Source organism: Lynx rufus, unplaced genomic scaffold (assembly GCF_022079265.1).
Source record: "Lynx rufus isolate CCGP_SWC_20201006 ecotype Redwood Valley unplaced genomic scaffold, mLynRuf1.p SCAF_19, whole genome shotgun sequence".
NCBI lineage: Eukaryota > Metazoa > Chordata > Mammalia > Carnivora > Felidae > Lynx > Lynx rufus.
The window spans coordinates 23,840,180-23,846,179 of NW_025814833.1; the positions used below are offsets into that span (position 1 = coordinate 23,840,180).

Below are 6,000 nucleotides of genomic sequence, written 5' to 3' on the forward strand. Positions count from 1 at the left end.
TGAGTGCCCGATGGGCGTGCCCACCAGCTGCTGGGGCCAAGCAGTGGTGGCTCGGGCCCTGGGGTGGTGACCTCACTTCCGCTCCTACCTCCCCACCTCCCTAGCACTCCTCCCATTTGAGGCCCCACCAGGCCAAAATCAAGAAGTCCAAGGTTAACTGTTCCTCCCCACTTTAAGAGCTAATTAAAATGATTAGCTACAATGAACTGTCAAACATTAACCAGAAGAAGCTGCAGGACCAGACAGGCCTCTATCTGGGGTACAGGGATGAGGGGCAGGACTCAAACTGCCATCAAATCCCATGGCTGGGGTGTTGGGTTGGGGGGAGCCAGGGAGAACCTGGCTGAGCTGAGGTACCAAGGGGTCAGAAGGTGACTCTGGTGAGAAAGGCCATGTCCCTACACGCAGTCATGAGGAAAGGGCAGCAGAGTTATGGTGCGGTGGAGGGACCAGAAATTCATAAAGCGGCTACCGCCTCATTAGTTCCCCAAAGCAAGGCGCTTGCCGGTATGGCACCCCGCGCTGTGTATGTGCTCAATCCCCTTGCCGGCAGAAGAGGAAGGAACAGAGAGGCGGGAGAAACCGGGAGAGCGGGAACGCGGGAGCGGGAGGGCTGGCGGCTTGCTCACACGGAAACTCTGGTCTCTGCCAAGAGGTCTCTATTTTGGCGATCTAATTATCCAAGTCATAGGTGTGTGTGTGTGTGTGTGTGTGTGTGTGTGTGTGTGTGTGTGTGTGTTACTCTAAAGCGCCTGGCCCCAGAGGCCCCAGGGGCCGGCTGCCGATCAATCTGGCAGCCTAGCCACTGTGCGGTCTGACCTCCCGCCCTCGAGCCTCGAGTTTTTGGGGGGCTGCTGTGTCGATCGGCCTTGTCAGGGAACCCGGGCTGCCCGGGTCGCGGGAAAACTGGCCCCCCGCCCTGACTGGGGAATTCGATTCCGTTTCTAACCCCGGCTCAGAAGCCCGGGTTCCCCAACACACACGCGGTGGGGCGAGGCAAGGGCGGGACTCAACACGCCAGGGCTCTCCCACCATTCCCCGGGCCCCCAACTCTACACGCAGGGGCCCCAGCGCCCCCGATCCCGCCCCCTCGGGCAAACTTTTCCAGGTTCCCGATGGCTCGAAGAACTGGCGCCATCGACGTACCTGAGGCCGAGTGGGCTCGGTCGCCGGGCTGGGATCGGTCGCTATGGTCCCCTCCCCGCTCCGGGGGCCCAGAGGAGGGTCCCCACCCCCGCCAGCTCGCCTTCTCCTCTCAGAAGCCAGCCGGGCCGGTGGCGCCGGGACTTCGGCGCCGGCGAAAGGAGAAGTGGAAGTTGAGCGCGGCGCCCGGTCGGTCCCCGCGGCCGCCGGGGCCACCGTCCCCCTCCCTCCTTCCCTCCCTCTTTCCTCCCTGCCCGCCTGCCCCCGCGGCCCCGCGCCCGTGACTCACCTCGGCGCCGGGGCAGGCTGGTCCGGGCGGGCGAGGCACAGGGCTCTCCCACACGTCGCGCCGCCAATGGCAAGTTGGAGGGCGAGATGCAAATACCAGGTGAGACGCCGGCGCCCCTGATAAAACGACTCCGGGGGGCGGGGTGGAGTGCGGGGGGGAGCTGGGTGGCCGCCGGGGAGGGCCAGGCCGAGGGAGGGGGCAGCGGGGGCGCCCGGGGAGGGGGCGCGAGCCGGCGGAGACCTGCACTGAGACACCCGAGCGAAAGGGGAAATTGCACTAGAAACACACACGTCCCCGCAGGCGGCGGCTGGGGCGGGCGCGGAGGAGGCAGGGCGGGAGGGAGGGAAGAGCCGGAGGGAGGGACCGACGGGAGGGACCGCGGGCGGGCGGGGTGGGTGAGGGAGCGAGGGAGGGACGAGGCGTCTTGGTGGAAACAGCGCCCCTCCACCCCCGGCCCGCCGCGGTCGCCAGCACGGCAGGGGGAGCCGTGCCAGGGGCCCGCGCGGCCTCTCCTTCCCCTAGCGGCTCGCTCGCCCCCGGGGACCGCGAGAGTAAGGCCCCTGCAGAGCCCGTATTGCCCGCCCCTGCCTTGGCCAGTGCCCCTAAGTCGGCTAGCGCGTGGCGGGTGCGGGGCTCTCCTATCCCTGTCGGGGCCTTCCCGGTGAGAGGCCCCCACACAATGCCCGGGAGAGAAATCTATTCTCAGGGGACCCCGGGTGTTTATGTTCAGGCCCCTCGCGGCCTGCACACACCGCTCGCTTGACGCCTTTGGCCCATACGCTTGCACTCCAGATTATTGAGCGCCTGCTGTGTGCGGACCTGGCGGGAGGGCGGGAGGAGCGCGTGGGTGAGACAAGGAGATGCCCAGAGGATACAATTTGAGAGCTATATGCCAAACACCGCAGGATCCCGGGCCAAATGCATCATCGTGCGCTTGGGGTGACTGGAGAGTTTGGGGGACTTCTTAAGGAAGTCGAGCCTAGGGCTCCTGGTGGGGGAGACCAGGCAGACATGAATCAGGGGAAGGGCTGAGTAGGGAGAGTAGGGCTGACACAGCAGGTGCAAAGGCAGGCAGTGCTGGGGTGTTGGGGAAAAGTTCAGGCTCCCCTTCTCTCCAAAGCCAAGCTGCCCTGTTTGAGGCATCCACTTGTACCCCAGGCTCCCATTCTATCTCCCCCTTACCCTCTCCTCTGACCTGCCTCAGCAACCATAAAAGCCCCCACCCCCCATCTGGTCCCACAACTAAGAGGCTCTAGGAGGGAAATGGCTGGAAATTGTCACTTCTTATGGCTCTACATGGTCTGGAGGACGGGTGCACCCAAGCCTCAGCCTTTGAAGTTCCTTGGCAGAAAGCAGGAAAGCTGAAGGGGCCCCAGAGGACGACGGCTTTCTGTGGGGCAGGGGTGGCCAAAGGGCCTGAAGTTCAGGGACCTGTTCAACCACCAGCATCTGCCTGCTTCCCCAGCCTTGGGAAAGGATGGTCCCTGGCACAGGACTTGGGGACATGAGTGGTGGTGGATGATGGTGGTGAAGGCAGCTGCAGATTACAGGTTTCCGGGGAAAAACCTAGGGACTGGACTGGGGCACTGGCCCTCGAGATCTCTTGGCTACCTATATAGCCAAGTCCCTGAAATAAGCACCAAGAGCAGATTCCCACTTTTTTTCTTTTCTAAGTGGGCATGCTTTCCCCGGGGGGATTCCGGATCCTGGAGCCATATCATTGTCTGCTGGTCTCTGGTCTGTGAGGCTCCCTTCTCGAGGTCAAAGTCATGGTAGGTCCCACCTATCCCTAAACCCCCTTTATTTTGACTTTGAAACTCACCAGTGGACACAAACACACATACCTTTCCATTTTGCTAAGAGTTCAGTGGTCTCTAACATCAGACAGGCCTGAGTTCCTATTCCAACTGCACCATTTATCAGCTATGTGTCTTTGGGCAAGTCACTTAAACTCTCTGAGCTTCACTTTCCTTATTTTTAAGTTGGGGATAATAAGAACCTACATCAAAAGGCTGTAGTGACGACTGAATAACATAACCCACGTCTATGGCAGTGCCCGGTGTCTAGTAACCCCTCAATAAATGTTAGCTACGTTCAGCATCATCCTCATCCTCACTGCACTTTTCTAACCCAGCTCTCAGGAGAGTCTGATCGGTCCAGGCCAGAAGCTGCTGAGGACGAATGGTGAGATCCCTCCTATAAATGTTTGTGGTTTAAACCAAGTCTGAAGCTTCAAGGCATGGCAAAGCCAGAGGAGAGGTCTTCCTCTTGGGAAGGGCTGGGAAAGAGGTCAAGCACTGTGCCAACCAACTAACAGTGACTGGTCCTAATACCTGCCAGTGACCTGGAGCCCATTTGTGGGAATCCCATAAGTTCCCACCTTCCTCAGCCACTCGGAACTAACCACAGCACCGTAATCTGGGAGTTGCAGCCAAAGCAAACCCCACCCCCCCCTTCATGAATATCTTGTGCTGACCTCGCCTTGGGGAGCCATGGGCCACAAGAGTGACTTTCCTGGCTCCATGGCTCCAGGTCAACCAGGCTGCCCTTCCCAATGACTTTGCTGCTCCCCAGACTGCCAGCCCTTCCCCGCCTGGCTCCCCACTCTTCCATTTACCCATTGGGTGAGCCCCAGCCAGGAGGGACCAGCCGACTGAGATCACTACTCCTGATGACAGCCATGCTGTCTCTGCCAGTGGCTCATTCCCTGACTTGGCAGGAATTCCCCTTCTCGAGTTGCCCATGGATGCCCAGACTGCACCATCCAGTGTGCACTCTCAGTCTTTCTCCTTCCAGCCCGTCCCCCCTCACCCCTCCAACTCCGATTCAGTCCTCTCGAGCCTCAGAACATGGATCCTTCCAAGAGTGGAGGGCCTCCTGGCTACCCACAGCCTGTGCAGGGCCAGCTCGCCATTCCAGTATTCAACTTGCCTTCCCACCTTGGCAACTTTCTCAGGTTCTCTTTCTCCCCTCTTTCAAGCAGTGCCTATGTTCTCCTGCAAATAGCCCAGGTTCTTTAGAGACAAAGTGACTGATTGCTTCCCCCCATCTTAACCCCTTGGCCTCAACAAATTCTGTTCAAACCTGTGGCTAGAACAAAATACCACAGTGCCACACTTACTGTAGCCATCCATGGCCCTTACTTTCCACCACAGATACAAGCTAGAAAAGTCACCCATCAATCGGACTTTCAGAATGAGAAGCATACTCAAAAGCCAGGAGAGAAGTTATAGTTTAAAAGAAATCCTCCCACCTGTAAAGCTGAGAAGCCCCCTATAATCCTTTCTGAACAGCCAGCAATCATTCCTCTGTTGATATGTTCAATAACACCAGATTTGCCTCCATTGGGTTTATGTGATGAGGCCCTAGAAAGCTCCAAATGACAGACAGCAATTTCTACATCCCAGGTTGTGGCTGGCCATCATAATGAGTATTCTAAAAAGATTGTGGGAGGGGGGTCTTGGGTGGCTCCATCCATTAAGTGTCCAACTGCTGGTTTTGACTCAGGTCACGATCCCAAGGTTTGTCAGATTGAGCCCTACGTTGGGCTCTGTGCTGACCAAGTGGAGTCTGCTTGGGATTCTCTTTCTCCCTCTCTCTCTGCCCCTCCCCTCGCTCATGCTCATTCTCTCTCTCTCAAAATAAATAAATAAACTTAAAAAAAACAGAAGGAAGCTAACATTTAAACAAAAATTTAAATAAAAAGATTATTCAGGGGACGCCTGAGAGGCTCAGTTGGTTGAGCACCTGACTCTTGGTTTCAGCTCAGGTCATGGTCTCACAGTTCAGTTTGTGCGATCCAGCCTGCGTTGACAGTGTGGAACCTGCTTGGAATTCTCTCTCCCTCTCTCTCTGCCCCTCCCTCCCTTCTCTCTCTGTCCGTCTGTCTCTCAAAATAAATAAATAAACTTCAAAAAAGATTGTTGGGTAGCTGCAATATAAGAATTCCTTGAGGTAGGTTATATACCAAAGTGCTCCTTACCCAGATGGTGGTCTCTTGGCCATGTCCATACTGGGGACTACGGGTGGGGGGGGGGGGTGTGTGTGCCCAGGCCAAAGAAAAGGCATGCAGATGGGAAGATTTCATTGGGAACAACTTCTCAGATCATGACTTTCATCTGGCCAGCCACCTTCCTTGGCTGGGGATCTTGGAAAGCCACTTGGTCCCCCCACTCCAAGTTGCTCTCATTAAAATGGAGAGTTACACAGTTCCACTCTAGGCCTTTGCTATGACAGGCTCGGGCACCAGAATATCTCCTACAAAACTTCAGAGGACCTCTGGGCTTCACCTCTTGGAGGGCTGGTGAGCAGTTCAAGGGTCCGGTGGAGTGAGATGACAGCCTCACATAGCAAGTGCTACAGCCTTGAGTCACTGCTCCTTATGTCCATACTCAGTGCAGTGGCTCCTGGGAGGCGCTGTCCCCACCATATACACTGCCGGGAGTGGGCCTAGTGTTTGGGAAACAGATTTAGTGCCCTTCAGGCCAGGCCTCTGGGTTGGTGGGAGCTTTCTGAGGTGGGAGGAGGAGGAGAGACTCAATCCTTTGGTTCATTTGCCAAAAAGAAGG

At 57.2% G+C, this 6,000-nt stretch overlaps 1 protein-coding gene across 2 annotated transcripts in view; it reads right to left on the minus strand.

Annotated features, from left to right (window-relative positions):
* ELF4 (E74 like ETS transcription factor 4) overlaps nt 1-1,702 on the minus strand; it is a 42,038-nt gene extending 40,336 nt beyond the window's left edge. The window contains exon 1 of one of the 2 annotated variants that reach the window (XM_047081941.1): nt 1,433-1,702. The gene's annotated coding sequence lies outside the window, so the exon portion shown is untranslated. Of the gene's footprint in view, nt 1-1,146; nt 1,272-1,432 lie in introns of those variants that run through there. The other variant, XM_047081942.1, reaches the window with a different exon arrangement.
* Between the last annotated feature and the right edge of the window lie 4,298 nt (nt 1,703-6,000).